At 50.3% G+C, this 10,429-nt stretch overlaps 1 protein-coding gene across 1 annotated transcript in view; it reads right to left on the reverse strand.

Annotated features, from left to right (window-relative positions):
• LOC107200261 (microtubule-associated protein 4-like) overlaps nt 1-10,117 on the reverse strand; it is a 31,293-nt gene extending 21,176 nt beyond the window's left edge. Inside the window, exon 1 of the mRNA XM_015618501.3 lies at nt 10,061-10,117. The gene's annotated coding sequence lies outside the window, so the exon portion shown is untranslated. The remainder of the gene's footprint in view (nt 1-10,060) is intronic.
• Nucleotides 10,118-10,429: the final 312 nt, after the last annotated feature.

A 10,429-nucleotide genomic window follows, 5' to 3' on the forward strand; every position in this document is an offset into this window, starting at 1 on the left:
ATGGATGGACAATGGGTTTCATTCCTTGGGGAATGAGCCATTTCTCTGTTTCAAGCGTTGATTTTGTTGTTATTGGTACTGCAAATAACCCCAACTTGCTGCAGTTGAGTCCTTAATGATGATTCCTGCTCCATAATCAGAAACATTTTCATCATTTCCCTCAGGAAAGCACTGATAAAGCCAACGAGCCGTGCCTTCCCCATCGTCAATTATTCAGATGCCACATGAATTACCAGAGCCAGGAGCTGATGAGTCTCCCAGCATTCCTGCCTCGTTGGGAATGTTAAAAAGATTCCCTCCATTTCTGGAGATTCCATAAAACTTTTGTTTTCTTCCTGCCTCGCAGCCACTCGTGGCTTGGAGAGTTTCCCCTTGATGGAATGATGAAATCTCCAAGGATAAGCAGGCAGAAATCCCACACTAGCCAAAGGCAAGTTGTAAAACCAGCTCCTCTCTCCACGTGTGCAGCTCCTACTCACTGTCAGCTCCAAAGCCATTCTGCAGGTGGCCAGGCCAGCATTTCCCAGCTCTGTTTCCACCTGCTCTTTATAGATGTGGATATTCACTAATATTAAAATTATTTTTGATTCAACAACAACAAAAAAAAAGGAACATTTTTTTCTTTAGTGTAAAGGAACTTTAAGGAAAGTGCAGGACCAGAAGGGCACCCAGGGGAGGCAACAGCAACCAGGGTGCCTCTCACTGGAGTTAAACCTGGTTTGGTTGATGTGGGGGTGTCAGTCAGAGGTTGGATTTGATGATCCCAGGAGTCTTTTTCACCTTTAAAGATTCTGAAAGTGCACAGTGCATCCGAGGAACGTCACACAATCCATGCACAGCACCAAGGAAAAGCTCCCAACAGCCACAAAAACTGCACTGGAGCTGCAAGACTCCAGAGATCCTGCTGCAGTTTTCCAAGGAATTCAGCCTTTTCCCAGCGAGGCTGGATCAGCCCCACACACCTGCCCTACAAGGAGCATCTCCAAGAGGAGCTGAAGGCTCCAAACACAACCTGTGCCCCAGCCAGAATGGTTTTACAGGAGCTGGGGCACTCCAGGGATTGTCCTGGCTGTAATTCCACACGGGAATCGATCTCACCAGAGAGAGGTGTCTGGTGATGCTGGCACAGGCCCTGCTGCCATCACATCCCATCACATCCCACTGAACATTTCCCTCTCTCCCAGCACAGCTGCCTGGAGAGGAGAGGGCTGATTCCATCATTCCCAGCTCTTACAGAAGGTTCCAGGTCCCCACACAGAGGGATCACTGTGGCCAGGGCTGGCATTAGCAGAGGAAAGGGAACAGAGAAATAAACACCAGTCCTTCAGGACTTCGAGGAATTCCAGTGATGGGTAACATGAATATTACATGTCCTTGATTAACATTATTTTCAACTAAGTAAAAGCAGTTTAAAAATAAAATCTACATTCTGCACTTATGTAAAATAAAAGTAATTAGCTGGAGCCAGATCTCTGTCAAAGATCAAGGCAGAAGGAATATCCAAATGCAGGAGAACCGGGGAGAATTCCTGTTTGAGCGTGTCTAAGTACACACACACACACACACACGTGTGTGCAGCTACCTGCTATCATGGAATGGGATCAGAGCATGGCTTGGAGAGATCTTAAAGATCCTCCAGATCCACCCCAGCCATGGCAGGGACACCTTCCACCATCCCAGGTGCTCCCAGCCCTGTCCCTGGGCACTGCCAGGGATCCAGGGGCAGCCCCAGCACTCCCAGCCAGGCCTCTGGAGCTCGGCATTCCCAGGGCACCTGGAGGATCTCAGCTCCGTGTTCAGCTGCACTGAGAGCTCTGCACATTCTCATTTCAGCCTCTCACCTCCAGGTTTTCCAGCAGTTCCCTTCTGGCCTCTCTGCTCAGGGTGAGGAGATTGAAGCACGAGCCTGTTTTATCAGGGCACTCCACAGCAACTCCTGCTGCTCTCAGGCTCTGGAGAGCCACACTCTGCCCCCAGAACCCAGACACAAAACTCCAGACACACTGAGAGAGCAGCCCTGCCACATTCCTGGGAATTAGGCTGCACTTGTCCAAAAGCCTGAGGGTTGTTTTGCAATTTCCCTGGGGAACGCTCAGCTCCAGGACAGGGCCCTGAGCCCCCTCCCAAACCCTTCACTGCCACCAGGCTGACCATCAGAGCTGACAGCCGTGAGCTGAAGGCAAAATTGTTCCAAGTTCCCTCCTGTCCTAATCCCTGGAAGGACAAGAGAAGGAAGGAAGCCCACCTGAGGCAGCCTGGAGCATTCCTGGAACCGGAGCAGACCTGGAGCAAGGAGGGACAGTGGGAAGGGGGAGGCTCACGGAGGGAAGAGGGCCGGACGCCAGCACAGCCACAACTGGATAAAAACCAGAGCTGGGAGGCTTTAGGAATGTCAGGCTGAGGAAAGGAAGAGTGATACAACTGCAAAAATCACCCCAGCAGCCCTGACTCCACTGGAGCTGCACCCATTCCCAAAAAAGATCCGTGGCACCGACTCGTGCCCGCAAAGAGCGTTTCGCTGCAGTAATTCTGGCTGAGATAAGAGCACAACAACCTCCTGCAGGATTCCCTCCCTTTGGGCAATCTCTCAGTGCCATTAAGCACTCAGCAGGATGGGGTAAGACTGTCCAAGCTGGATTGCTCCATCCAGAGCTGTACCCTTTCCAAGCTGATAAAAAGTCACATTAATAAACTTGCCTTAAGTTAGAGAGAGATGCTCTGCCAGAGCAGCTTCACTGGGAGGACAAGAATAACTTTCCTCTAAGCCCCAGCAGGGATTAGGGACTCTAGAAGGTGGGGATTAATGCTCTTGGCTGGCCTTCAAAAAAGCCACATGGAAGATGAGTTCATAGATAATAACTGTGAGGGACTTTCAAGTGTCGAGCTCTGCACAGGCCTATGAGCACTCAAGTGAGAGACCTAAAAGGGGCTCCAAAACCCACAAATATTTATCTAAGGAAGAATGAGAGTCTGCCCACCTTCTGCCCAGACCTGGAAGTTTTAGCTCCAAAATGAGCAGCTCTGAAAACGCAGCTCCCAGAGCCCAGCTGGTTTTTGGTGCACGCAGCAATGGGGATTTCGTGTGCCATGTCCTGGGAGAGGCAGCACCAAAAAAGGAGAATTTCATCAATCATGGGGGAAGAGTCTCCTCTCCTTTCCTCTCCTCTCCTGGCACAGGGAAGGAAAAGGGGGGCAGGGAGGAAAGGGCTGTTTGCAAAGCACTTTCTCTAGAGGATGCTGGGCTGAGCCCCAGCCCCAGCAGCTGCTCCCGTCAGCTGCTTTCCTTTAATAGCACCAGATCCCACCTCCAGCCCAGAGCAGCCCAAAACACCAGGCTCTGCCCAGAGAGATCCTTCTCCTGGCACAGAGGGAAGGGTGGCACATCACTGACAGACTGGATCACCAACAATTCTCATCTTTACCTCCTCTCTCTTCTCACCACCGCAGCCTGAGCGCTCAAAAAGGGACAAGTTTCACTACAAAAACTCATCTCAGACCCCGAGCCCTCGTGCCAGCTCCTCTGAACTCACCCTATTCCACATTTCTCTTATGTATCTATCTCCCAGAACAACAGTTTTTGTCCTCACATGAGAATCTGGGTGTTAATTTCTAAGAGAGGATGAAAACTGCACAGCACAAACACTGGAAGGACAAACCCAGGGACGAGAATGAGTTCAAGTCATGCTGTGAGAAAAAAATTCAGAGGTTTAGTCCAGCCTAATTATAGTTTTGAGTACCACTGTGCAGGCCCTCAGCACCTTCATTAACTCCCAGTTTTTCCTCATGTATAAATAATAATAAATAAATATGTGTATATACACGTCTGAGAGCGTAGGAGGGAAAGCAAGGCCAGAGAGGATGAATTCTTAAATTAATCTGGAGATCAGGCACAGCTTGGACACCATCTCTGCTTCCAGCCACTCCATTTCCACTCCTTTCCCTGCATGGAATAATTCCAGTTGTGTCAGTGACTGCATCAGAGCAGCTGCTTCACTTTTAATTAAAATAAGCCCTTCTCCTGACAACATAATTACAGAGCACCAGAACCTGCCCATCAGGACCCAGGACTGGAAGCTTCCACATGAGAAAGGTGAGTGGAGAATTGTTTTCATTCATGGCAACTCAGCACCAGCTGGGTGTTCCAGAGGAGTGCAACAGCAAACCTGGCAATGCTTTTCCAAGGGAATTTGTCAAGATAAAAACAATATTTTAAAGCTTTCAAACACTGTTGGAAAGTCAAAAAAGTTTTGGAAGAATGAAATAAAGTGTTTTTACACCAAGAAGTGAGTTTTAGCTATTTGTAAATTCTGCAAGATCTTGGCTACAGCAAGTGAGGGACTTTATGGATTCTTCAGCTGCCTCTGAGCATCGTGGCTTTTGCCAACTCCCAGAAATGCCCCCAGAGGAACCTGGACATGGAACAGACACTTTGGGCTGGTGCAGAGGTCAGGGGCTGCCCTTTGGAAACCACAACAAAGCCTGGTGGAGGCAGATGTTTAACAAGGAAAAGCAAATTCTGGGGAGCTGCTCCCCAGGGATGTGCCTTTGGACACACATGAGCACCTCCCTGCTCCATCCACAGCATTTCCAGCAATAAAAGTCCCTCTTTATCTGGGGAGGTCACTCAGGTGCTCAGAAATTCACCTTTAGGGGGGGAGCAGAATACACCTGGAAGGCTCCAAGTTGTGGAGCCTGTTCCTGACCCTGTTGAGGACAGCCCTGGGACATCCCAGACTGCCTTTACACATTTGTGTGTCACCAGAAGATGCTCAGAAAGGGCTTTTTTGGCACCACCTTTGGCAATTCCACGTGTGGATTTTGTTTGTCTTGAGGCAACTCCACAATAGATGTAACAGAGATTAAACATGCTCCATGTTAATAGGAATTACTTCTAAGTAGGGATATTTGTGCCTACACACAGGTGAGAAAGGCAAAACTCTGAAATCCTTTTAAACCAAGGTAGAAACATTTAGCTTTAAAAGCACTGATCACACTTGGGCCCCTCTGCAAGCAGAGCTGAACCCTTTGGCTACAACAGCTCAGGAAAGGATTTGTTGGAAGCAAGAACTGCCTGCCTGTGATCCAAGGGACACTCCTGGTGGTGATGGCACAGCTCCCATGGACAGGGGGAAGGATAACTCAGCTTCAGAATGAGGTGTGGGGCAGGGAAAGGCCCAGTGAGTGACCCCAAACCTCCCCAGGGAGAACCTGGGATGCTCTGGGGGACCATGGAGTAATTCCCAGCTCTGTGTTAGTGCTGAGATCTTCCCCCTAGGCCAGGGAATTCCTGGGATGATGAAGTAGCTCAGCATCCCTCGGTGCCAGCGCCAGACCAGGAGCCACCAGGCAGCACCAGCACCTCCCAGGGGAGGGACAGCCAAGACACAGCTCCAGGGAAGGGCCTGAAAACGTGGTCAGTGGCACAGCCAGCAGGATTTCAGCTGGAGGGAGCTCCACCAGACCACAGCATTTCCATCTCCTTCTAAAGGGGACTTGATTTATGAAGGCAGCAGGCTCTGAAAGCACCCTGTTATGCTCTGCAGCAAGGAAAGCTGCAGCTCCAGGCCAGCCCCTCTGTGGCCTTGCAGCTTATCCCTTCAGCCAGAGGGAAACCAGCCCAGCCCTTAAGCTGCTGCTGTTATTCCTTCCCAACAGGACACGTTAATTCTCCCCAAGCAGGGGGACCCTCCTGCTCTCACGTGATGTTTATTCTTAGAGAGGATCCCGGGGATTTTTCCTGAGCTGCTTCAGCCCCACAGCTGGCCCAGGGCCAGGAGAGCATCACTCAACTGCTGGGCAGTGACAGGAGCAGCCAGAGTGTGGTACAGACACATCAGGGACATTTGCTGGGGCAAGAAAGGCCTGGTAACTGAAGAGAAACAACTCTGCCCTTAGAAAGTTGTTCCTGCCATACAAAGTTCATGACAGACTCAGTAAAAAAAGCAGATGACAGGCACAGAGTGAGGCCAAGTGACTGCTCACATCCAACAGCTGAACCCAATTCCTCCCGAGTGAGGCCAAAGAACAAATTCTGCATTGGAGCCTTTCTGTTATCCTGACCTGGTTTTAATGACAAAATTCCTGCTGACTGAGAGATCAACCAACATTAGCTCCCAGTGGCCAACTACACCCAGCACAACCTCACTTGGGCAGCAGCTCTCAAAAACAGCTGCAAACCCTGGGCTGGGAGACTCAGGCTGCTGAAGGCTCTGATTTTTTCAGTTTTTCTTCTAGGAAATGAGCTGAAATGTTGCAAGCAGGAGAATGCAGTCTTAGCTCAAGCAGAACAGTGCCTGTGTGGCTTATCTAGTTAAAAAATGGGATGTGCTGGTAGGCAGGAGCTTGGGGAAATGCCAAGAGGAGCCACAGCACGAGGCCTTGTGCTAGTTCTTGGTCTGAAGGAGAGAATTGTGTCTCTCTGAAATCTGATGGGGTGGCAGCAGGGGGAAGAACAGTCCTTTCTGAAATGAATTAGTGCAGAAGAGCAGCTCCCCCTTCCCAAGTGCAGGAAGGCAGGGGGAGGAAGGGAGGAGCTGCTGCAGCCCAACCACCATTGTATTTACATTTCCGTGCTCCTGATAACAAACACATTCAAGGGTGCCTGGAAAACAAGGCTTTGGTTAAAAAACAAAAGCTGAGATTTGATGAAAGAAGGAGCAATAAAAGAGATTCCAGGTGTCCCTGCAGCGTTATCAGGCACGGTGAGGTGGTTTCCTTAGAGAATGATTCACTTTCTTATCACAGGTACAGCTGCAGTGTCCAGTGCCACACTGAGGTGCCCTTGGACACAGCAATTCCAAAAGAGGAAAAAGAGGAGACTAAATAAATAATTATTCAGTGTAGAAAAACAAACAAAACTTTTTGATTTTAATTAAGGGTGCTTTTCATATCACTTTAAGAAAGTAAAACCTTAAGTGGTAAAGTGACTCTGAATCCTCAAATCCCTGAAAGGTTTGGGTTGGAGGGGCTTTGAAGCCCATCCAGAGCCACCCCTGCCATGGCAGGGACACCTTCCACTGTCCCAGGGTGCTCCAAACCCTGTCCAGCCTGGCCTTGGGCACTGCCAGGGATCCAGGGACAGCCCCAGCTGCTCTGGGCACCTGTGCCAGGACCTTACCCCCAATAAAATGACCCTGAAGATGTGGATTTGTGGGTGTTTCTTCCCAGTTAGAGCCATTACACAGCAAAACAGAAATTTATCCAGCAGGTAACGTTTCCAGAAGTGTTTTCTCCCCACCTGTACACATGGAGCCAAAGGAAGATGCCACAAGCATGGTCAGTGTCAGCATTTTAAGAGGGACCAGCAAACATTCCCCTGGGCTTGGCTGGAAGAGCTCACAATGGAATGAGCAGGAAGAACTGAGGGACAGTCTGAGAGAACAGGTTCAGGTTTGTAGAGAACCCAAGATGTTCCTCAGCCAGCTCAAACCAAGCAGGAGCAGCCAGTGCCCCAATCCCAGCGAGGCTTCCTCCTTCCTCCTGCTCTCCCAGAGGATGTGGGGGAGGAAGCTGCCTTTATTCATCCTCAATGAGCCTGGATTAAACATTCCCAGATAAATCACTCCAGGAAGCACTTTAGCTGCTCAATGCAGCCTGTGGGAAACACCTGCTTGCTTTGCATGTCCTGAAACCATGGAACAACCAATGTGGAGAGGTACATGAGTGCCTGGAACTCCTGGGTTTGTACAAGGGAGAAACGCAAGGAGGAAAATCCTAACGGCAAAGTCACCTCCCTAGACAAGCTGGGAGGTACAACACAGCTTCTCAGAGATCTGGGGGTGCCTGGAGAACATTCTCACTCATGGGATTTTCAGTTTTAGGTGGTTCCATGAGGAGCAGGCAGTTGGGACTTGATGATCCCTAAGGGTCTCTTCCAACTGGAGATATTCCATGAAGCCTGGGAGACCTTCAGACCACACGGGACCAAGCCAAGAGAGGCAGAAAAGAGGAAAAATAAAATCCACTCAAGACTGGCAGGTTCAGGAAGGAAAACACAAAGCTCTCCCATTCCTCTGTCACCTTCCCTGTCCGGCTTCTCCCTGAGAGGAGGTGACACCCGACCTCCTGTGACCTCTGGGGCCACGGGGACGAGCACGTGGGGCACTCTGGGCACGGCCCCCCTCCATCCCACCCAGGGGAGATAAGCCATCTTCCCTGGCTTCTCTTCAAGTGCCTTTGAGACAACGACTTAAGATGGTTTGGCTGGCGGCCACAGCCTCAGGAGGAGCTGGGAGTGCCCCAGGGAGCCTGGACACAGCCATGGCAGCAGCTTCCAGTCACATCAGGAATGGGGAGCAGCTTCCAGTCACCCCAGGAATGGGGAGCAGCTTCCAGTCACATCAGGAACAAGAGAGCAGCTTCCAGTCACCCCAGGAACAGGGAGCAGCTTCCAGTCACATCAGGAACAAGACAGCAGCTTCCAGTCACATCAGGAACAAGACAGCAGCTTCCAGTCACCCCAGGAACAGGGAACAGCTTCCAGTCACCCCAGGAACAGGGAACAGCTTCCAGTCACCCCAAGGAACAGGGAACAGCTTTCAGTCACCCCAGGAACAGGGAACAGCTTCCAGTCAACCCAGGAACAGCGACACAGGAGCCCCTTCCAGTCCCACCATGACCAGGAGCATCAGCCCCACTGAAAATAAAGGATTCTGCACCTACTGTGTTCTCTCTGTGTCTGCCATTTAAGGACACTGAGGAAAAAAAAGGCACCTGAGGAACAGTTTTATCCCATAACTGAGTTTTAGGAGACTCCTGTTGCCTGCAGGCAGTTCCAGGAGATCACAGTGGATAAAGATGGGGATGTGAAATCAGTGACTCCTCTGCACTCCTCCCAGCCAAGGGGCACCAGCACTGCCACTGACAGCTCAGGCCTCTTTTACAGGAAAAGGATGCATCAAACAGCAAAGAAAACAGCAAATATTCCTCTCAGGACTTCAAGACATAACCAGCATTTAAGAACAATTCCAAACTGTTCTGCAGGAGACACCTGGGTCTCTCACTCCACACAAAAATCAAGAATAAACTGTAATTCCTTCCCCAAACCACATTAGGTGAGCACCTGCACCTCCAACATCACAACTGCAGACCTGATGGCAGATTCCAGTGAACTGGAGCTTTCTTGTGCCTTCCACAAAGGACAGCTAGGATAAAAAACTTGGATGATCCGCTGCTTGGATGATCCAATTCCTAACAAATCAAATCAGACTTGTTTTTCTTAGCCTAGTTTACCCATTTTAATCTTTTGTAGTCCTCTTACTCTGATAAAAAGAAGATTTGAGTGACCAAGTTAAAGGAGATGTGAGCCCTTTGAAGCAGAAAAGGCAAGAAAAGAAAGTCTGAGGGCACAGAAAGGAAAAGCCTGGAATTCCACACCAACCCTCTAATCCCAAACAGAACTCCAGGAACGTCTGAAACTTTAATAAATACCTGAAAGGCTGGAGCCCCTCTGCTCTGGAGCCAGGCTGGGAGAGCTGGGAATGTTCCTCTGGAGAGGAGAAGCTCCAGGGACACCTCAGAGCCCCTTGCAGAGCCTGAAGGGGCTCCAGGAGAGCTGGAGAGGGACTGGGGACAAGGGATGGAGGGACAGGACACAGGGAATGGCTCCCACTGCTTGGATGGGATATTGGGAATTGGGAATTCCTGGCTGGGATGGAATTCCCAGAGCAGCTGTGGCTGCCCCTGGATCCCTGGCAGTGCCCAAGGCCAGGCTGGATGGGTTTGGAGCAGCTTGGGATGGTGGGAGGTGTCCCTGCCATGGCTGGGGTGGGAATGGGATGATCCTGAAGATCCTTTCCAACCCAACCCTTCCCATGATTCTGCCTGGAAGGATTGGAACTGGAAGGATGTAAAAAGAGCAGCACTTGGAAGGCTGAACAGAACAGAATGGAAAGGTGGGTGCATTCCAGACATGTTCCCAGTGGCACAAGTCTCATTTCAGGTCTCTGCATGGTGACTGCAGCTCCCAGCCCAGCTGTTCTGGTGTGCACACACAGCTGTACCAAACCTCTGCTGCTGAATTAAACATCCACTGCTGGCTCATTAGAAAATCAGTTCCTACCTCACAAGCAGGTGTTCCCTGGGCAGGTACTTCAGTCCTCACAAACTGCTTATCTGCAAGACACAAAGCAGAAGGAATTGTGTGATTACAGGATGGCAAATTAGGGACGCTGGGACATGAGTGGTGTTACTCAGAATTAACTAAAACTTGGCAGATTTGGCTGCAGTCCTTCTCCAGTGATCCAGGCAGCTTTTCTTAGCATTGCCTCCTCAACAGGAATAAGATGTCACTGTTGTTGGATCAGGATTGAGGGAGGGGATCCTGCCCCTCTGCTCAGCTCTGCTGAGGCACAGCTGGAATCTGGTGTCCAGCTCTGCTGAGGCACAGCTGGAATCTGGTGTCCAGCTCTGCTGAGGCACAGCTGGAATC

This window comes from Parus major, chromosome 2 (assembly GCF_001522545.3).
Source record: "Parus major isolate Abel chromosome 2, Parus_major1.1, whole genome shotgun sequence".
Classification (NCBI taxonomy): Eukaryota; Metazoa; Chordata; class Aves; order Passeriformes; family Paridae; genus Parus; species Parus major.